At 41.8% G+C, this 23,591-nt stretch overlaps 1 non-coding gene across 1 annotated transcript; it reads left to right on the forward strand.

Moving 5' to 3' along the window:
* Nucleotides 1-22,599: 22,599 nt before the first annotated feature.
* On the forward strand, nt 22,600-22,716 carry LOC118144552 (U5 spliceosomal RNA). Its single transcript, XR_004729321.1, has one exon. It is a non-coding gene; the product is annotated as a U5 spliceosomal RNA (small nuclear RNA).
* Nucleotides 22,717-23,591: the final 875 nt, after the last annotated feature.

Below are 23,591 nucleotides of genomic sequence, written 5' to 3' on the forward strand. Positions count from 1 at the left end.
TCAGACTACTGAGGGAAACAGAAAACACGGTAACCACCCCCAAAAAATAAATGTGAAGAAAAAAATCACAGGGTGCTGAGAGAATGAAATGGGAGGGCCACTATATCATAAACAGGGTCAGGAAGCAGTTTCTTTGAGGACATGGCTTGTAAGTTAAGACCTGGAAAAGGAGAAACTAGCTTTAGAAAAGAGCATACTAACTGCTCAATGACTGACTGAATAAATAAGATCTAAATGGGAGGTCCTTGTGGTCCACCGAGTTCAATTTAAAATCCTGTCAGGGGTAAAATCAGTTGAGTGCCTCCCAGGGCAGTGTTGGAGAGGCTTTTCAGGTGCTCTCTCATCTGTTGGCAATGGCTGCTTGGGCACTTTCCGGGTCGACTCTGTGGTTGTAGCCGAGCTAGTGGAAAGACCGCCATGATCAATGGATGAGCTCTGCTGTGGGTGTGGAGGTAACAGTGATTTGAGGGCTGACTCTTCAGATCCCTGTTGGATGGACTGACTGGCAGCAGGAAGCATTTCTCATCTTTCTCTTCTAATCTTTGCTTTCAGCTCTCTGATTCTTCTCCCAAATTTCTCTCACTCGTCTCTGCTATTAAATCAGTTTGTGATATCTTCATGCTTATTTTAAGATTTGCCTGTGTATATGTATAGTCCCAAGTATAACACAAACACAAACACATATATATGTATGTGTACATACATAAAATATATTCGTATGTGCAAGCCTCATATGCACACTGCACACACAGGTGTATTTCCAATCAGCTCAGTCTCACCTTACGTAAACATGAGCATCCAATAACACTGTCCATTTCTATGTGATACTCAATTACGCATTTAGTCTTAGAGTAAATATTTTACCTTATCTATATCTACAACTGCTTTCAGCAGCCTGGTGAGCCTCAGGGAAATAGGATTTAGATTTGAAATATCTGGATCAAAATCCTAGATTTTCCACTTATTGGTAGTAACTTCCAAGCTTTAACTATAAAAACTGAACTTAATAGTAATAACAGATGCCACACATACATCAGAAAAAGTTGGAAGATCAAATAAGACAATGTATATGGGTACATTTGGAAAACTTCAGATTTTGAAATGTACTTTTTCATGAATATGTTTCAATTTATTTATTACATATTTGCCTCTTTGTCTTTGGTACTCTGATGTGTAAGATCTTAGAGTCAGGGTTCATTTGCTTATTCTAGAAAATTGTTAAGTATAAGTTGGTTCTTTTTTACTTTTTCTGAGGCAGGTTCTTGCTGTCATCTAGGCTGGAGTACAGTGGTGTGCAGATGGCTCACTGCAGCCTCGATCTCCCAGGCCCAAGTGGTCCTCCCACCTCAGCCTCCTGAGTAGCTAACATCATAGGCACGCACCACCACACCCAGCTAATTAAAAAAAAATTTTTTTTTTGCAGAAACGGGCTTTCCCTATGTGGTTCAGGCTTTTTGAACTCTTGGAATCAAGCATTCTTCCACCTCAGCCACCCAGAGTGCTAGGATTATAGGAATGAGCCATTACACCTGGCCTTAAATTGCTTCTTCTTAAGTTCATTCTGACACAAATAAATAAGGCTCTATACACATTTGTTTTTCCCCTTGGTAACTGAAGAAATACATTTTAACATAATTTGGTTTGGAAACTTTTTGCTCGGCTGGTTTTCATAGTCAAGTTCCTGACAAGATACCACAAGAAAAGAAGACCACAGGCCAATATTCCCAATGATCATAGATGCAAAAACCCCTGACAAAATACTAACGAACCAGAAGCAGCCACACATTAAAAAGATTATTCACCATGATCAAGTGGGATTTATTCCAGGAATGCAAGGATTGTTCAAATACGTAAATGAATAAAAGTAATGTACCATATTAACAGAATGAAGGATGAAAACCACATGATTGTCTCAGATGCAGAAAAAGCATTTGATAAAATTCAATATTCATTCATGGTAAAAATAAAAAAAAAACACTCTCAAAAATAAAAGGAATGTGCCTCAACATAAGAAAGGCCATATATGACAAGCCCATAGCTAACATCATACTCAATGATGAAAAGTTGAAAGCTTCTTTTTTAAAATCAGGTAAGACAAGAATGCCCATTCTCATCACTTCCATTCAATGTCATACATAACAAAAGTCCTCTCCAGAGCAATTAGGTAAGAAAAAGAAATAAAAGACATCCACATAGAAAAGGAAGAAATGTGTCTACAGAAAGAGTCAAACCCCGTAACATATTTGAAGAGATTTATTCTGAACCAAATATGAAGACCAATGATCCATGACACAGTCCCAGGGGCCCTAGAAACATGTGCCCAAGATGGTTGGGCTACAGCTTAGGTTTCTTTGTTTTGTTTTGTTTTTTTGAGATGGAGTCTTATTCTGTTGCCCAGGCTTTAGTACAATGGCATGATCTCGACTCACCACAACCTCCGCCTCCTGGGTTTAAGCGATTCCCCTGCCTCAGCCCCCTGAGGAGCTGGGATTACAGGTGCCCACTACCATGCCTGGCTAATTTTTGTATTTTAGTAGAGTCAGGGTTTTACCATGTTGGCCAGGCTGGTCTGGAACTCCTGACCTCAAGTTATCTACCTGCCTTGGCCTCCCAAAGTGCTGGGATTATAGTTGTGAGCCACCGTGCCCAGCCCACAGCTTGTTTTTTTTTACACATTTTAGGGAGACATAAGATATCCATCAACACATGTAAGATGTACATTGGTTCATTATAGAAAAGCAAGACAACTGTGGGGTGGCTTCCAGGTCATAGGTGGATTCAAAGTTTTGTGATTGACAATTGGTTGAAAGAGTTAGATTATTAGCTAAATACCTGGAATCAATAGAAGGGAGTGTCTGGGTCAAGATAGGGGGTTATGGAGACCAAGGTTCTTGTTATGCAGAGGAAGCCTCCAGGTAGCAGGCTTCAGAGAGAATAGATTGTAAATGTTTCTTATCAGACTTTAAAAGTTGCAGGTTGCAAAATTAACCTAGAAAAATCAGCAGCATTTCTATATATTAACAACAAATCATCTGGAAAAGAAATTAAGAAAACTCATTTATGATAACATAAACAAATAAAGTACTTAGGAGTAAATTTAACCAAGGAACTGAAAGATCTGTACACTGAAAACTAAACATTAATGAGAGAAATAAAAGAAAACACACATAAATGGAAAATATTTCATGTTCATGGATTAGAATAAATAACATGACTAAAAGGTCCCTACTACCCGAAGCAGAAAGTGACAAGTGTTGGTGGCTCCTGGGTGAGAACAATAAACATTAGACAAATTAATGTGTCATCCCTTAGTGTAAAAGGACGATTGGTTCCAGAACCCCCATGGTCACTAGAGTGACAAATGTGGGAGAACTAACGGAGCCCTTGCTGTGGAGTGACATTTTTGCCTTTCACATTTCCAGGAGTCTTTACTTCAGCTTGGAATTGGAGCAAGTATTTACTGGGCACCTACTATGTTCTGTGCACTGGACTGGAAGCTGGGGAGACTGAGATGAATAAAGCTGGGTCCTTGTATTAATGAGCGCGTGGCATTAACCTGGATTGTCTTGTGCAACTCTACATAAAAGGGCCCGTGGGCTGATGGAGCCTGCTGTATCCCAACGCTCTGGAGAAACTGCTTGCTTTGATTCAAGATGCTCACTATCCAATTTGTCACTCACTTTTAAGCACCATGGGCCATCTGCCCTAGTCAGTTCTCCTTCCCACCATCTTTTTGGCTAGACTCTGCTAATTCTCTGTGTGACAATATTACTGCTCCCTTAAAGTTAATCTCTAATATTAAAACTAAAGCTGAATGTACCCTTAACCCTATTTCTATCCTTATTTCTAACCTTTACCCCACTCTAGCTCTAATCCTAACATTCACTCATTCTGCCTATCCATATCCTCTTTGTTCTTTAAGGGCAAAATCCTACCTCACTTCCTCCAAGTGGCCTTCTTTGATTTCTTCAGCCCAGAGTGCTTGAGACCCACAAAGCATAGTATTTCCTAGAAAATTCACTGCACCAATGATTTCTTTTCTTCTTATTTATCAATGCCTCCCTTCTTATGATAGCTCACATGTTCACATGTGCTGATGGCCTACTATATTCTGAGTACCACACTCATTTTTTTTTTGAGACAGGGTCTGTTGCCCAGGCTACAGTATAGTGATGTGAACTCAGCTCACTGCAACCTCCACCTCCCAGACTCAAGGGATCCTTCCACCTTAGCCTCCCAAGTAACTGGGACTACAGGTACAGGCCACCATGCCTGGCTAATTTTTTGTATTTTTCATAGAGATGGAGTTTTGTCTTGTTCCCCAGGCTGATCTCAAACTCCTAGGCTCAAACTATCCATCCGCCCTGGCCTCCCAAAGTGCTAGGATTACAGGCTTGAGCCACTATGCCTGGTCAACATTTTAAAATGTAATCATTACAGATTCATATTGTTGTCCCTCAAATGAGGAAACCAAGGTTTGCTGAGATTCAATTTCTTGCTCAAGCATCCCAGCTATCTCCAGAGCCCACTAGGTAACACTCTGTCTCATAGCATTTACTGCCTCCCAGATAATCTGGTACAAGAAAGAGTCATTCTCAGGAAAAATTTATACATAAAACTTCATTCAAATTTAGGGGTTTGTATTAGTCTGTTTTCACACTGCTGATAAAGATGTACCTGAGACTCAGTAATTTATAAAGAAAAAGAGGTTTAATGGACTCAGTTCCATGTGACTTGAGAGGCCTCACAATCATGATTGAAGGCAAGAGACATGTCTTGCATGGCGGCTGGCAAGAGAGAATGAGAGCCACGCTAAAGGGGAAACCCCTTATAAAACTGTCAGATCTCATGAGACTTATTTACTACTACAAGAACAGTATGGGTGAAATTTCCCCCATCATTCAATTATCTCCCACTGGGCCCCTCCCATGACATGTGAGAATTATGGGAACTACAATCAAGATGTGATTTGGGTGGGGATGCAGCCAAACCATATCAGGGTTCATAAGCCACAACACTCATTTGTTCCTAACAGTCTCTAAAGGCTCAGTGAAGACTCCTGCCTTATTCTGTCTCTTTTATACCATCATACCTTACAGGCCCAGGTCCTATCTTAGTCATATCTTGAGTCTACTCAAGCGATAATGTTCAGTTTCCAGTAAATATGCTGACTGGCTGAACTAAGAAAGTTTGTTTGATATTCCTATGGTGGTCTGCTTAGAAGCAAAAACACAGCTGAACAGTTTGAAGGTATTTGCAAAACTGAAATTAACTGAATCAGGCTCAGCGATTGTAGCCAAAACGCTAATCAAGAATGCAAGGTTCAGTGGTACCTTGTACCCCATGCTCCTCAGGCGGTCAAGGTTCACACATGCAGGCATGTGCATGCACATTCACACGTAGCACCTCTTAGCTCTAGTATGAGAAATGGAGGCAGATCCCTAAGTGCTCCAAACACCTGAGGGGAGAAACAAAAACCGATTTTTCATGCCATAGATAAGTCCAGGACAACCGAAACTGAAACAAAAATTTTGCAAACATTATGAAGTATATTAGTCTGGGCAGAGAATCAAAATCACTAAATTTTCCTGCAGATATGTTTGAGCCTCATTCTTGAAGTCCTGGGCTCTGATACATGCTTGCCTCTAAAGTGGGTGAAAGAGTCGTTAATTTAGTTTTGCACAATGAAGATAATGGCTTGCAAGAAGTTATTTTTGCACTGGGCATGTTTCAAAGGTATTGGCCTCATTGTCATCAAAATGTAGCTGCTGCCCTCCACTTGCCCTCGGCCCATCTGAAAATGTATGCGTGTGCATGGCTGAGGAGCTCTGGTACCTTGCAAATTATCCATTCAGACTGTCAAGCATCCTTTGTTTGGAAGGAAAAGAGATGTGACAAATGTAAACACTGGAGAATGGGGCCTGCTGCAGAGGACGGATGCCCTGTCAAACCTGATCAAAGCTGATGGTGCATTCCCTTGCTGTTAGTCAGCTGGCTGCTTTCTCCCTCCAGCTGTCTCCAGCCCCCTTTTCCTCTGCTATATTCTTTCATTCTAACGCCTCAGGCATGATCTAGAGCAAGGTTCTGATTAGCACAAAACTGCCCACCTTATGTTTTTGTTTGTATCCATTTTTCTAGTTTGGTGCCAGGCCATAGAATACAAACAGATCATATTAGATGAGGGTTGCTGGCTTCCTAGGGCACAAGGCAAAGATGACTCCTTTCTGTCACCATGAGTGGAAGGGCCATCTGATTCGAATGTTAATGGAGGCTGTGCCCTCAGTTATGGAGGTTCTGGTTTCATAAAATTTCCAGGAAATTTTATGAAGGTCAAGCTGGAGGTTTAAAGGCCCAGGAAGTGGTCAAAGGAAAGTAATAGCCCCCCTGGAAGACTTTAAAAACCAAATCAGGGCCGGGCGCGGTGGCTCACGCCTGTAATCCCAGCACTTTGGGAGGCTGGGGCGGGTGGATCACAAGGTCAAGAGATCAAGACCATCCTGATCAACATGGTGAAACCCCGCGTCTCTACTAAAAATACAAAAAATTAGCTGGGCATGGTGGTGCATGCCTGTAATCCCAGCTACTCAGGAGGCTGAGGCAGGAGAGTTGCATGATCCCAGGAGGCGGAGGTTGCGGTGAGCCGAGATCGCGCCATTGCACTCCAGCCTGGGTAACAAGAGCTAAACTCCGTCTCAAAACAAAAAAAAAACAAAACCAAATCAGGGTCTTACTCTAACTACATTCCCCAAATGTGGTGGAATTAACTCCCAGAATGCTTAGAGTTATGCTAAAATTGCAGTTGGCTGGCTATGGATGGTGCCTCTCAGAGTAGCTATCCGGGTTGGAAACCTAGAAGCAGGGGCTACAGAATACCAGCTGCTAGCTTGAGCCTTCTCTGCCATGTTAGGATATCTCATTTCTTCCTTCTCCATTTGCACAGCTGTTGCCTCATAAGAGCCACAATATAGAGTATGAGAAGAGGTTATGAGAATGTGTGTGACTAGTCAGACAGATTTGGGCTTAAGTTTCAGCTCCATCTTTTCACTCTCAGACAAGGTTGCATTTGAATGCATGCAACAGAAAAGTTGACCAATGATGGCTTAAAGTAAGGGAGTTACTCATCTCCCACAACCAGAAGTCCAGAAGGAGGCAGACCAGGGTTAGCACAGGGGCTCAGGGAGTCCCCTGTGGACCAGCTCCTGCTGGCTTCCTGTTTTGAATCCTTAGAGAGTTGTCATGGACAAGAATCTAACCCCAAAGATCTTTGTGGAATGTAGTTTATTTTCTGGGAAGGGTGCAGTGATGGTGAGTAAACAAGCCAAATCACTCAGTGCATCTCAGAATTCCCAGGACTGAGGCTGCTCTCAATTTGTGCTGGAAGCTTCCCTAAGTGTGGAAGCAGAGCAGAACTTCCATAGGGGAAAGAGCTCTAAAATCCTCTCCTGGGTCTTGTCAGCCGTCAAGCACATACCCATCCAAATAGATGATGTCTTTTGTTTTCATGGAAGGCTCACTTATTTGAGAACAAATCAGCTCTGGGCAGACATTCTAGACCTTACTTTACATTTGTACTACTGCACAGTCAGGTGCCTGAGCCAAAGTGGTGATGGATAGGGGCCATAATGAAGGCAGCAGCGGAAGGATTAGAAAAGAAAGAATATGGAAGCAAGAAACTCTCCAGAGGGAGAGTGACTGGATCTAGAGGGGCCCAAGTTGACAAGGGATTCTTGAGTCAGAGGTGCTGGAAGATGGTGAGGCCGTCATCAGAATGAGGAACTCAAGAGGAGGAAACCAGTTGTTTGGGATGAAAAACTAGCAGTTCATTTTGGGACACACATAGGTTGTAGGGTTGAGCAGAGGCATATCTAGGTGGAAATACCCAAGCCTGGAGCTCATGATGGAAGTCTGCGGCATCAAACTGCAGTGACCTTTTAATAACATTAAGGAGAGAAGATAGATTTTTCTTCAAAAATGTTTTTGCCCATTAGTTATGGGCACGCATCCTGGGACTGAATCCACAGTCGAATACAATGAAGTCTGCAATTATCTGGTGAATATAATCTTTGTGGTGTGCCTGTTGAGAGGAAAACACAAACCTCTGATTCCCCCTAACTGTAGGGGAAGTGGGAAGGGTGATTATTTCTGAGTTCATAGGAATACATAATTCCTTAGGTTATAGGTTATATAAGTTTTAAAAGTTTTTTACACATCAGCTCATTTTATGTTCACAAAAACACCATGAAAGGGGTAGCGGAGAGCTGCCTCTCTATCGTCACAGATGAGGAAGGAGAGATCCAGTCAATCCCCCTGATGTGTTCAGACCCTGGGATGGCTCAGCACCCAGGCCAGCTGCCCCAGGGCTGTTTCCACCCTGACTGCAGTGAATGGCTGCCAGGTCTTTAGCCCCTTCCTCACTGCAATACTGCCTCTACTCCTCATTGACTTCACAGTGAATTAGTCAAATGGTTCTCAAATTTTAATTCACTTGGGGAAATTGTAAGATGCAGAGTCTTTTTTTTTTTTTTTTTTGAGTCAGAGTCTTGCTCTCACCCAGGCTAGAGTGCAGTGGCACTACCTTGGTTCCCTGCAACCTCCACCTCCCGGGTTCAAGCGATTCTCATGCCTCAGCCCTCTGAGTAGCTGGGACTCTAGGCCTATGCCACCATAACTGGCTAATTTTTTTTTCATTTTTAGTAGAGACAGCAGTTTGCCATGTTGGCCAGGCTGGTCTCAAATTCCTGACCTCAAAGGATTCACCTGCCTCAGCCTCCTGAAATGCTGGGATTACAGGCGTGAGCTACCACATCCAGCCCAAGATGCAGATTCTTGATCCCCACCCCAAAGGTTCAGTTTTAGTGTGTTTGTAGATACTCCAGGAATTTGCATCCCAGGTGAGTCTGATGCAGATGGCTCACATTTTGAGAATCACTGAAGCCAGGTGATTTTGAATGGGGAAAGGCTAACTCCTTTTCCGTTTCCTTTCCTGATCTTTCTCTGCCTTCTTTACATTAGGAGGAGTTGCTTTTCTGATTGACTGGATTCTAGGACATAAATCAGGCCATATTTACTAATGGATATTGTCATTGTATTTTAAATGTCAAATACTTGTATGTCTTCCCTCTGTTCTGCTTCTTGCTGCCACTGTGATGTGGTATCACTAGGCTGAGACAAGGTCCCTTGGTGTCTGACTACTTCGTCCTTGTCTTTTGCTTTTTTTCTGAATGCTTTCCTAAATGTCCTCATGAAAACTCTGGTCCCTAGATCATATCGTGATAAGAACCAAGAGTTTCAGTTGGGAGGCGGGGGCTCTTCTAGATACTTAGACTAAGTTGCAAGCTGTCCTCAGTCTCACCAGAATTCCACATTGGTTATACCAGGCATTGGTCCTCATAAAATGAAGTCGTATCTTGTTCACATTTGATTTTATTTCTTATGTGCACAGAATCTTCAGTGTAATCACTTTTATTGAGTGCATGCTACTTGGCCAACAGTGAGTACTTCGCATGAATTAACATATTTAATCTTCCTAACAACGTAAGAAAATATCATTATTATTCCTTTTTGTCCAGATGGAAAAAATTGCCAAAAGTTTTTTGCTGGTGAGTGATGAAGCAAGAGTTTGAACCTATACCTGACTCTTGAGCCTACTCTACTGTAACCCACTATACTTTACCTTCTTAGGAACTCCCTGTGGGAGAAGATGGCTGGGTCTGAGTAGAATGTCAGCATTCTTGGGTCCCCTAATCATACACTATCTTAATATAATCAAAATTTTGCCTAGAACCCCTTACAGAGTCCAGTTGTCTGGCAAACACACACAGGAAAGAAAAGTCATTACCTGGATAATTAGAACCAAAACTCTATTTCAAGTTGCATTATCTTGATAAATTTTTCAATAGTTTTCCGACTCTCTTCTGAATGAGAACTTAACTCATTGACTCCTCGTAGCTGCAATTTCTACAACCTCAGTGATTCTGGGATCAACAGAAAATGAACCTTTAGCAGTTCCATTTTCTCTGAGCCAGTTGCAAGAATGGGGCTGGTATTCTCTATCTTAGAACAAACTCTTAATCAGAAAGATAGGTCACATCATAAATCGACATCAATTAGGTATGATCATCCCAAATGGCTCTGCCCTGCCAAAAGTGTTCTTAGCTTTGTAACATTGGTCGACGCTGGCCCAAGTCCAGTGGTTTCCAGTTTTTCTTTATGGAGGTGAATAGACTAAACTCAGCACTTTCTCAGTCTCTCAAATAAGTGCACTTACATCATTTGGAAGTTATAAGAATCCACATATCAAGCCAAGTTCCACCCCACGTTCTATATCTGCTGCCCCTCCTGAAATCAACTCCCAAGAGTATGGTTAAGTAAGGGTAGAACTTGGCCGAAAGCTTGTTATTTTTGCAGTTTTAATTACACACACCTCACCCATTTGCCCAAATTAGGAGAGAAGATTTGCTGAGGGAACCTTTGTCGATTGGCTTGCTCCCATGTGTGGTTCTTCCAGTACCTAACTTGGGAATTTCAAGAAAATAGTCAAGAATACATTCTACATTTTTAGAGCTGTAAAGAACTTGGAAATGGATCATCAAGTCCAAACCCCATAGTTTCACACACCAAAAAACAAAAGCAGAAAACAAATAAAACCCTCAGATTCAGAGAATAAATATGCTCAAGGTCATGCAGAAAGGTATGGTGAGCCAGGCCAAAAAAAAAAAAAAAAAAAAAAAGAATCTGTCTCCTTTGTTTAGTCTGCTTTCCACATACCCCACTGGAAAGAGCTGTTTATCACAAAGATTTGCTTCTGCTGTATTCCGTGGTGGAAGGACCTAGGTTTTAGAGCCAGGAAGACATAGGATTGAATCCAAGTTCATCTACTTTCTCGTTGTGTGTGCCTAGTGTCTTGACTTCTGTGGGTCTTAGTTTTCCTAACTGTAAAATGTGGAAGGCTAATATGTACTTTTTAAGGCTGTTGTTACAATTAAATACAATGTTCCCAAGGCAAGAGGGACACAGTACATGTTGTTGATAAATCTTGGTCCTCTTCTCCTTAGGACTATTGAGCTGCCATAAATCTTGGTCCTCTTCTCCTTAGGACTATTGAGCTGCCATAAATCTTGGTCCTCTTCTCCTTAGGACTATTGAGCTGCCAATGGCAGAGACTCAAACTGGTTTGAACATAAAAGGAAATTGGTTAGGCTATCTAAATGACTTTGGATAGAAGTGTTGGTCCATTCATGAGGGTAGATCCCTCATGATCTGAACATTTCTGAAAGGTCCCACCTCTTAATACTATTACAATGGCAAGTAAATTTCAATATGAGTCTTGGAGGGGACAAACAGTCAAACCATAGCACCTGACAAGGACATTCTATTGTTTTATGGAGAACTAACCCTCCCCCAATCTCATGGGCCCAAATGGTAGCATTAGGAATCACAGCTTTCCTCTGCATCGGTGATATTCTCAGGCCAGCTCCCTCTCAGTGTGACAAGACGGTTGCCGGCAGCTCCAGGCTTCCCTCTTGTAAGGTTCCACTCCAGAAAAAAAAAATGTTTCTTTTCTACTATTTTCACTGGTGGTCCTGGGATTAAGTTACATTGACCCAGCTCTGATAAAACAAAATGAGGCTGGGTACAGTGACTCACATCTGTAATCCCAAAACTTTGGGAGGCCAAGGCAGGCAGATCACTTGAGGTCAGGAGTTCAAGACCAGCCTGGTCAACATGGTGAGACCCTGTCTCTAATAAAAATACAAAAATTAGCCAGGCGTGGTAGTGCACACCTGTAATCCCAGCTACTTGGGAGGCTGAGGTGGGAGGATCACTTGAATCTGGGAGGCGTAGGTTGCAGGCTGGGTGACAGAGCAAGACTCCATCTCAAAAACAAAACAAAACAAAAAAGAACATAAAATGAAACAAATCAGGTACAGAATAACTCACTGTGCCACATGGTTGGGTAATAAATCAAAAGGTCAGGTTAGGGCCACATGCCCACTTCTGGATTTTGGAGGTGCTGGTGACAGAAGATGGGATGACCTTCCAGAAACACATAAATTGAGAGTGAAGGAGGGTTAGTTCTCCATAAAAGAATTAAAATGTCCCTGACAGATGCTATAATTTGAATCTTTGTCCCTTCCAAAACTCATGTTGAAATTTAGTTGCTGTTGTAACAGTATTAAGAGGTGGGACCTTTAAGAGGTGTTAAGGTCACAAGGGTTCTGCCTTCATTAGTGGACTAACACTGTTACCCCAGGAGTGGGTTCAGGACTGGGTCTGTTATTGTGGAGTGGGTTTGTCCCCTCCTGCTCTTTCTCTCTTATCTTTTCTTTGCCCTTCTGCCATGTTATGATGCAGCAAGAAGGTCCTTGCCAGATGCTGGCACCTTGATATTGGACTTCCCAGCCTCTGGAACTGTGAGCCAATTGATTGCTGTTTATTATAGATTACCCAGTTTGTGGTATTCCATTGTAGCAGCACAAAATAGACTTAGACAATATGATAAATGTGAATGGACACTAGAGAAGCAAAAACAAGATTCACTTTCCTTCTTCTCAGCCTGGGTTTGTTCACGCTGAGGAGGCTGTTTGTTCTCTCAGAATTACTTTACATTTTATCTGTGCAGAGGTGATATTGAAGTTATTGCCTCTTGGGCTAAGTAATTAGACTTCCATGGTTAAGAAAGAAATGTTCAACATAAGTATTTTTTTTCTCATTCAGCTATGCTTTCTCTCTCTTTATAATTAAAACAGCAAGCTATATTAAAAGAGGCAAAAAACACTTGCAAACAGGTATACAAAATGCAACCTACTATCAAACTTAAGTGAAGTCACACTCTGTAGTAGTGTGTTTTCCTTAGTTGCAATGTTGCATGTTAAAACAAAAATATTTATTAAATATTTCTTATGTGGTAGGTATTGCGATTGAGTGAAGTGCTAAGAACACAAATACTTTTAAATCTTTTTGAAAATAATATATGTTAACCATTCATTGGTATAGATCCAGGTATATCTTTACCATTCTTCTAGGCAATATAAGAAGTAAAATTTTAAAATTCAGACAAGGATAGTAATTAAGGGCATAAGTCTTTTAAGAGACATGAATAGGTGTTCAAAACCTGGCTTCATCACAGATCTACTGCATGACCTTGAGGAACTTGCCCTTGAACTCAGGTTCTTCATCTGTTAAATGAGCATGAGTATTGTACTCATTTTGCAGGGGAGCTGAAGATTAAAGGTCACAATGTATTTGAAGTCATTTGGCACATTGTGCAAGTCATAAAATAGATTACAAAATGATGGTTAATACAAAAATTTTTGCTTTGATTTCCTGCCAACTATCCCCCAGCCCCAGCATAGACATGTGTATATATATACACTTCCCTCACCCCCATAACCTAAAACACACACACATGAAGAACAGGCTTATATAGGAGAGCTGGATTCATGAAAAAAGATGAGCAAATAAGGTCATTTATCTTTCTTCACTGTTGCAATAAGAGCAAGGGCTAAGTAGATATGCTATGCCAGAATCTGGAAATATTTTATAACCTATAATTGTTATAAGTTACTTTGCTTTCAGTGCCTTGGCCAGAAGTTCCACCATGGAACACATGTCCAAGAACATGCTAAATGTGAGCTGTTAAAAATAAATGAGAAACTAGGCAGGCAGAACATTTGGGTCTCTGCATGGCTCATAGCTATGACTCTCATACAGAAAGTAGCCTGACTGCACTGAGGCCAACTCAAGTACTAGTTGTGTGACAGAGAAAGGTGAAAGAAGAGCAATGAAATAGCAATGAGAGGACTTCTACCTCTGGTCATAATGGACTAATAGGTACTGGATTTAGCCTATCATGTTAAGCAACTAAAAACCAGATAAAATTGTGAAACAATGCTAGTGCATGACACTGGACAGCAGAAAACTCAGGACAGTGATTTCTGAGAGAAAGAAATTGATGATTTTTCTAAATTACTCCCTGGAAAAAGATTTCAGGGGCAGCATAGGGAGTAGCAGCTGACACAGACCCCAGGAGTCTCCTTGAGTTAAGAAATGAGAGTTTGGAGTTCAGGGAGACCAAGGCAGATGGAATTCTCAGGGTAGAGAGTACTGGAGATGAGGTGGGGGTTGGGGAGAGAATAAGTGCACTTTGGGGATCAGAAGAGGGTTTCTTTCTAGTCTTAGGTGTTCTGAGCATGTGTGTGAGGAAACTAGAGATTGAGAAAAGGACCACTAGAAAGGCATGTGGAATAATTCTCGTAGCACACAGGAGGCCTGAGGTCTGGGAATAGTTCATGTTTCCACCAAACAGAATGGAAAATCCTCTAAACATGTAGAGCATTGTGTAAATACAGAAGATTGGGCCAGGTAACTCCAGACGACAGGCTCTTCTGATTCCGCCCAAAAACCTTCAAACTTGAGGAAATAGACCTGTTTCCTTGAGAAAATAGAACAGTTTCCAAGTAACTTAACTGCAACTCAGAATAAAGCCCCAGATTATTTATTTAAAGGCACACCAAAAAAGAAATCTATCATTCAATGATGTAAAATTCACAATGTCCAGTATCTACTACAATTATACCAGGCATACAAAGAAGAAAGAAAATATGGGCTGGGCGCGGTGGCTCACGCCTGTAATCCCAGCACTTTGGGAGGCCAAGGCGGGTGGATCACGAGGTCAAGAGATCGAGACCATTCTGGTCAACATGGTGAAACCCCACGGCTCTACTAAAAATACAAAAAATTAGCTGGACATGGTGGCGCGTGCCTGTAATCCCAGGTACTCAGGAGGCTGAGACAGGAGAATTGCCAAAACCCAGGAGGCGGAGGTTGCAGTGAGCCGAGATCGCGCCATTGCACTCCAGCCTGGGTAACAAGAGCGAAACTCGGTCTCAAAAAAAAAAAAAGAAAATATGACTCATAATGAAGAAAAAAATCAATTTATAGAAGATGATCCAAAAATGATACTGATGATAAAATTAGTAGACAAACGTGTTAAAGCTGTGATTATGAATGCATTCCATATGATGGAGAAAGTAGAGGAAAATAAGCATGATAAAAATAATAGCTTAAGGTATAAACAGGACCCCAATCCAATGTCTAGACTTGAAAAATAAAATACCAGAAATGAAAAATGCACTAGCTAAGATTAACAGCCTGTTAGACATTGCAGAAGAAAGTATTAATGAAGTGGAAGATACAGCAATAGAAGTTATCACAAATAAAACAAGAGAGATGAAAGAAAATGATCCCAGCATCAGTGAGCTATGGAACAATATCAAGTGACTTAATATACGTGTATGTGGAGTACTAGGAAAAGAGAAGGGAGATAGAAGGACAGAAAACCAGCACCACCACCACCAATGAAGACCCAGCTACTGCTGGGACATCTTAATAGGAATAAGATGTTGAGGGGGTCAGGAATTCAGGAAAGCCTACTGGTTCTAGCTTAGGAACTCATGCAATTGCAATCCGATGATGGTAGAATCTGAAACAATGGAGGACTATGACAGCTGGGGGCTAGCCAAATGACTGTCTTTTCCTATAGTCTCAGATTCTATTTATGTGATCTCTTGGCATGCAATACTCTGAGCTTCATTACAGTATGGTGACCTCAGGATACTCAAATTGCTTACACGATAGCTGAGACTTTTGTGATAGATATGGAGATGTGCTTCCCAGAACTCCTTTTCAAAAAAGGATTTCTTGCTCAACTGCATGAACTTCAGTCAGCAGATAGCTTCTAGCTATCTGCCCTCTCAAAGTCTGCCTTAACTACAAAGACATGCCTCACTTGACACCATGTTCTTCCTGAGGTTTCCCATACCTGGTAACTGGACAAAGTCAGGGTAAAAAGACCTGGCCATTTTGGCCCATTTTGAGATAATTATGGTTGGAAAATTTTCTCTAGAGATCTCTGCTAGGTTGGTCAAGGCGTTGATGGATGTTGCATCCCTATTTAACTATCCTCTCTGCCCAATTCTGTGTCCTCCCTTCCTTTAACATGATTGATCCCTAATATTATCCAAACATTGTCCCGTTGTCTGCTTCAGGAGAACCCAACTTCCATAGTTGCTACTACAAGTCATCTTAGAAAACAGGAGCTGTGACAGGTTTTTAAAACCAAATCACTCACTAACTAGCTGGCAGTGAGGACCCCCTCATCGGTAGTAGGTGGAGCAAAGATACCTCTTGGCATAAAGTGGGAGTCCAGTTGTTAAAACTTTTACTGGTAGTGAATTGGGGTAGGTGTCAGTGGATGCAGATGCATCAGCATTTGCTCCAGGCACTTGAGATACATGGAGGAGGAATTCAGTATAAGGGTAATGGTACTGGATGACAATTGCTAAGTGTCACTGATGTGCTACAGAAAGATAATGAAAAGTGAAGGACAGGCAATAGACAACAGAAATCTAGGAGTGAAAGTCAGAGGACCTCTTTGGTTGCAGACAAAGAATTTCTCTTTTCCTGTATGGGAGGATGGAGAAAGCAGAAATTGATAGTTAAGTAGCTGAACTTCAAAGAAAGTTAAACACCCAGCCAGGCACAGTGGCTCACGCCTGTAATCCCAGCACTCTGGGAGGCCAATGCAGGTGGATCACAAGGTCAGGAGTTTAAGATCAGCCTGGCCAAGAGGTAAAGCCCTGTCTTTACTAAAAATACAAAAATTAGCTAGGCATGGTGGTGTATGCCTATGATCCCAGCTACTCAGGAGGCTGAGGCATAAGAATTGCCTGAACCCGGGAGGCGGAGGCTGCAGTGAGCCAAGATTGTGCCACTGCACTCCAGCCTGGGAGACTGGGTGACAAAGCGAGACTCCATCTCAAAAAAAAGAACATCAAACACCCAACCTGATCAAGGTGTAAACTGACTCTTATGCCAGTCGGAGCCCATTATGAGAGAAATCTAGGACCCCGACATATATGCCAGGGAGACAACTGAGTAGATTCTCTCAGCATTTGCACTTGTTGGATTTTTTTCTGAGCCTTCTGAGAGTGCAGAAGTAGGCCATTACATTACCCTATTAAGAGCTACCATCCCTATGCCTCATGCTGGGACATGATACAGAAGCACCTTCCTTGAAAGTCACCCCTCAGGATCTCTCTACCTCAACTTCTGGCTACTAGGCTTGCAAGTGGAGTTAAATGAAGTCAATCCCTCATCCGATATTTAGAACTTATCCAGTTTCAGACCCAGAACACGTTGCGTGGACTGAAGAGGTATCCATGTACCCAAGAGGATGGACCTTGCAACAACATGAAGCATACCCAATAATGATTTGTCACTTATTCTCGAAAGGCATTTGTGAGCCTCTAGTTGGTATATTAGTTTCCTAGGACTGCTGGAACAAAATACTACAAACTGGATGGCTTCAAACAACAGAAATTTATTGTTTCATAGTTCTGGAGGCAAGAAGTCCAAAATTAAGTTGTTAGCAAGGTCGTGCTCCCTTTGAATTCTCTGTGGAAGGATCCTTCCTTGTCTCTTCTAGCTCTGGTTGCCCCAGGTATTCTTCAGATTGTGGCAGCATTGCTCCAATTTCTTTCTCCATCTTCATATAGCTGTCTTTCCTCTGTGTCTGTGCCCAATTTTTCCTCCTTATAAGGACACCTGTCACATCGGATTAAAGGTCCACTCTACTCCAGTGTGATCTTATCATAACTGATTACACCTGGAGTGGACCTATTTCTAAATAAGGTCATATTCTGAAGTACTGGAGGTAGGGCTTCAATATGTCTTTTTGGGAAATACAATTCAACCCATAACACTTGAATAATTGTGCACTGGGGGGAGGGGGTCACTAAGATGTTTGAGGAGGATTGAACAGAGTGTCTGAAGTCTTCGTGACCAAAGGGTCATCATAGCCTCTGTGTTAGAGCTGGGCATATGGAGGTCAGGTCATAAATTGATCTGTTACATCCATGACATTGTGTTGATTAGGCTGTAGGAGCAAGAGGTGGCTGAGCACTAGAGACTTTGGTAAGGTCTATGTGCTCCAGGAGATGGTAGATAAGCCCTGTTCAGCTCCAGCATCTGACACATCCATACAGTTTTTAGATATCCAGTGTATTATATATGTTGGGGGATCCTTTTCAAAGTAAAAGTTACATTGTTGAAACCTGAACCTTTTATTACAAAGAAGAGAACACAAAGCCTAGTAAATCTCTTTGGGTTCTGGAGGCAGCATATTCTATACTTAGGGATACTGCTCTGGTCCATATACTGGCTGATGCCAAAGGCTGTGAATGGGCTGCAGATAGAAAAAGGCTTTGCTGTAGGTCCAGGCTATGGTATGAGAATCCCTACCCTTTGGACCTATGATCCAGTAGACTCCATACTTTTTTAAATATCCATGGAGGGAAAAGTTCCAATGCAGAATTTATTTCAAACCCTCTTGATGGAACTACAACACAGGTATCTCAGGTTATGGAGCAAGACCGTGCCATCAGCAGATAATCATGTAGCTTTTGAAGAAACAACTCCTGGCATGCCACTCAACACTCATAGAAACAGAATGCTGGATCATATGGAAAGCCAGGTGGTCATGTGGCTTCAACTGTGTCATGAGTTGGGTCTTGTCAGATGTACCAAGTCACAAGCATGAGTGAGCCTAGCAACGATCCATCATAAGACAGAAGTTGTAAAGCCAAGGTAGAGCACAGAGAGGGGTAGATGGCAAGTAGATGGCATAAGCAAGTTGTCAGAGCAGGTAACCCCGACCCCCATACACGAACCAGTGTTGTAACAATGTCCTCTCTGTTACCTCAAGGCCATGGGTGGGTAGGGAAAGGCTCTAACCAGCTGAAGGAGGAGGGAAGAGTCGAAGTTGAGTTATTAGCGAGATTGGCTCAGCATGTGTAAAAAACAAAAGTGCATGTCACTATACTACAGCTTCACTGAGGGGTGGCCTTAAAACAGAGGTCCCCAGACTTTTTGGCGCCAGTTTAGTGGAAGACGATTTTCCATTTTCCAATGGTTTGGGGCTGATTTCAGTGCATAACATTTATTGTGCACTTTATTTCAATAATTATTACACTGTAATATATAATGAAAGAATTATATAACTCACCATAATGTAGAATCAGTGGGAGCCCTGAGCTTGTTTTCCTGCAACTAAATCATCCCATCTTGGGGTGGTGGGAGGCAGTGAGAGATCATCAGGCATTAGATTCTCATAAGGAGCATGCAACCTAATTGCATCACATGCACAGTTCACAGTAGGATTCACGCTCCTGTGAGAATCTATTACCACTGCTGATCTGACAAGACGTGGAGCTCAGGCAGTAATATGAGTGATGTGGAGCAGCTATAAATACAGATGCAGCTTCAGTCACCCCTTGCTGTGTGGCCCTGTACTGGTCTGTGGCCCTGAGGTTGGGGACCTCTGCCTTAAATGACTGTAGAAAGAGGAGAAACTTCCCAATAGACAGACCTTTTAGTGGGCAAACATGGACATCTACTTTGTATGGAAACAGAAATAGCCAGAGGTTATAAAATAGATGGACTCATGGAGACTGGCAAATTGCCTGGCTGGGTGGTGAGGAGCCTGAAGGGAAAATATTTGAAAGACTGTAGATAAGGAGGCCTGGCATAGAGGCATATGGAATAAAACATGGAAGTGGGCATGATGTGTGAAGGTCTTTGTGTCACAGATTAACATTACCAGAAAGCATTCCCCATGGAAGAAACACTAAATAACCAGATAGACAAAATGACTGGCCAGGCAAAGTCCCATGTGGAGATGTTTTTTGAGGGGAGAAACTGACAATGTGATGGCAAGTTGAGTACATTGGCCTCCTCTATTGTGGAAGGACCATTGATTTCTTCTTATAGAAATGGACATGTATTCTTGGAATGAGTTTGCCTTTCCTGTTGGCAAGGCCTTACCCATCACCACTATCTAGGCTTAAGCATAGGTTTTGATCCAGCAGCTGGTGGTCCCTCAAGCCCATGGCTTCTACTTTACAGCAGAAAAGATACAGTGGTAGGCTGCTGACCACACATACCCACCACAGGGAAGCTGTTAGCCTGGTAGAGCACTGTCCATTTACTGAAAGGAGAGCTAAAGGGCCAGCCAAGAGCCAACTCTCTGTGAAGATGTGGTCCATCCTCCTGGATGCAGTACATTCTTTGAATCAATGAACTTTATATGTATCACTGCCTCCCCAACAGGAAGCCTAAATGGGAGGCATGGAAAAATCATGAGTGTTTCCACTTACCATTACATCCAACAACCCACTGGGGAACTTTGTGCTTCTCACCTCTCTAGCTTTGGGCTTTTCAGGGTTGAAGATTCTGGTCCCAAAAAGAGTGGACTTTCACTAGAGAACAGAGCAAGGGGCCCACTGAATTATTAGTTATGACTTTCACCTGGGCACTTTGAGCTCCTTGAGTATGGGTTCCAGCAAGTGAAAAGAGAGGTCACTGCTTTGCAAGGCTGTTGACCCCAATCATCAGGAGAAGGTGGGGCTGTTGTTAAACAATAAGGTTGGGAAGGAACACATGGGGAACCCAGGAGAGCAGTATGGGTATCTCTTGGTCCTCCCTTGCACATTTGTAACTATAAATAGGGCACGGGACCCCATGCTTTAAAAGGCCTCACACTTGGTTTAATGTTCTGCTGTAGACATCTTGAAATTCCTAAGGGTTTTTTTTGTTTTGTTTTGTTTTAACAAGGAATTCAGCTATTTTTCTGAATGTTTGTGTCTTTCGAAAATTCATATGTTGAAATTCTAATCCCCAAGGTGAAGGTATTAGGAGGTAGGCCTTTGGGAGGTGATTAGGTCACAAAGGCAGAATCCTCATGAATGCCATTAATGCCCTGATAAAAGAGGCCCGAAAGAGCTTCCTTATTCCTTCTGCCATGTGAGTTGCAGTGAAAAGGCGGCCATTTATGAAGCAGGAAGCAGGCCCTCATCAGAGGGCCTGATGTTGGCAGCTTGCTATGGTTTGGATGTTTCTCTTCCAAAACTCATGCTGAAGTTTAGTTGCCATTATAACAGTGTTGAAAGTGTGATTGGTCCATGAGGGCAGAAGCCTCATGGCTGGGATTATGGTCATTATAAAGGGTGAGTTTGGCCCTCTTGTATCTCTTGGACCTTCTGCCATAGGATGACATAGCAAGAAGTCCCTTGCCAAATGCCAGTACCTTGATGCTAGACTTCCTAGTCTCAAGAATGGTGACCTAATAAATTTCTGTTTATTATAAATTACCCAATCTCTGTATTCTGTTGTAGCAGCAAAAAGCAGCTGAAGATGCAACTTAATCTTGAACTTCTCCACCTCCAGAACTGTAAAACATAAAATAAATTTCTGATGTTTGTAATCCACCCAGTTTACAGTATTTTGTTATAGCATCCCTCCCTAGTGGACTAAGATAGACCCATCTTTTTATTTTTCACTGAGCCCTTCAAGTTATGTGGCCAGTCCTGAATGGTAAATTGATATCATAACAACTCAGGCCTGAAAGGGGTATATTGACCAGGGCTAAGGAAGCCTTGGGAAGGAGTATCTAGGTTATGACACCACTAAGATATCACAGCCAGGTGAGGATGAGAGAAATCTAGAAAGGTGGTAGAGGAGGACAAAACCTTCTCAAGGTGATGATGGTAGGGAGATAATTTAAGCCCAAGTTGTTTGAAAGTCTATGTTAATCATGTCAGCGCTGCCTGTTTAGTTTCCTGATTTTTCCCCAAGTTTCACTGAGGGATAATTAACACAATACAACAAACTGCATATTATTCAAGTGAACAAAGAAAAAAAATAAACAAACCCATGGCCCCCATAAGTTTCCTTGTTCCTCTTTGTAGGCCCCCCACACCCATCCCCCTTTCCCAAGCAATCACTGATCTGTTTTCTGCTGTTATACATTAGTTCACATTGTTTGTAATTTTACATAAATGAAATAATACAGTATATTCTCCTTTTGTCTGTTTTCTTTTACTCAGTATACTTCATTCATGTTGGAGGGTATATCAGTAGCTCCTTCATTTTTATTGCTAAGTAGTATATTCCATTGTATGGCTATACCAGTATTTATTGCTCTGTTCACCTGTTGATGAACATTTTAAGTTGTTTCCAGTTTTTGAATATTACAAATTGTATTAGTCTGTTCTTACACTGCTATAAAGAACTATCGGAGTCTAGGTAATTTATGAAGAAAACAGGTGTAATTGACTCAAGTTCCACAGGTTGTATGGGAAGCATGGTTGGGAGGCCTCACGAAACTTAAAATTATGGCAGAAGGCAAACAGCAAGCAAACATGTCTTACCATGATGGAGCAGGAGACAGCATGAAGGGGAATGTGTTACACACTTTCTAAACAACCAGCTCTTGTGAGAACCCTATAACAAGAACAGGAAGGGGGAAGTCTGCCCCCATGATTCAATCACCTCCCATCAGGTTCCTCCCCAACACCAGGATTACAATTCAGCATGTGATTTGGGTGGGGACACAGAGCCTAACCATATCACAAATAAAGCAGTTATGAATATTTGTATACAAGGCATTGCATAGACACATATTTTCATTTCTCTTAGATTAATATATATAAGTGGATAGGCAAGATTGTATGGTAAGTGTGTGCTTAGTGTTTAAGAAACATACTCTGGTTTCTCTTGATAACAAATAAATCTTTCACCTTTTACTAAAGATTTCCATGGAGAGGAACAATTATGAGTTTATAACCAAATTTTTTAATGTCCTGCTTAGGCCGGGCTGATTAAAAAAATGGCCAAGCTCTCTTCTAAGGTGTCTTAAAACACACTAACATGTCATTTCTTTGTTCATGTTGCATGTTTATTATGGCTCGAAAGAAGGTTCTGCCAAAGGACCCAGCTAATAGAGCAACTACCATTTTCAATGTTGCTAGTTGCCATGACAGATTTTGCCTTTTCCAGAATGTCATAGAGTTGGACTTATACAACATGTAGCATTTCCAGATTGGCTTCTTTCAGTTAGTAATATACATCTAAATTTTATCCATGTCTTTTCATAAATTGATAGCTCATTTCTTTTTAGTGCTAAATAACATTCCATTGTCTAGAAGGATGACAGTTTATCCATTCACTGACTGAAGACATCTTGGTGCTTCTGGGTTTTGAATATTATGAATAAAGCTAATATAAATATCCCTGTGCATGTTTTTGTGTGGACATAAATTTTTGATTCATTTGGGTAAATATCAAGGAGATAATTTCTGGGTTGTATAGTGAGAGTATATTTAGTTTTGTAAGAAACTGTCTCATAGGTTAGACTTTGTGTCCCCACCCAAATATCATCTTGAATTGTCATTCCCATAATGCCCACATGTCAAGGAAGAGACCAGATGGAAGTAATTGGATCATGAGGGCAGTTTCCCCATGCTGTTCTCATGAGTGAATGAGTTCTCACGAGATCCGATGGTTTCATAAGGGGCTCTTCCCCCTTTCTTAGCACTTCTCCCTCCTGCTGTCTTGTGAAGAAGGTGTCTTGCTTTCCCTTCACCTTTCATGTGATTGTAAGTTTCCTGTGACTTCCCAAGCCATGCTGAACTGTGAGTCAATTAAACCTCTTTCCTTCATAAATTACCATAGTCTCAGGCAGTTCTTTATGG

Source organism: Callithrix jacchus, chromosome 9 (genome assembly GCF_049354715.1).
Source record: "Callithrix jacchus isolate 240 chromosome 9, calJac240_pri, whole genome shotgun sequence".
NCBI lineage: Eukaryota > Metazoa > Chordata > Mammalia > Primates > Cebidae > Callithrix > Callithrix jacchus.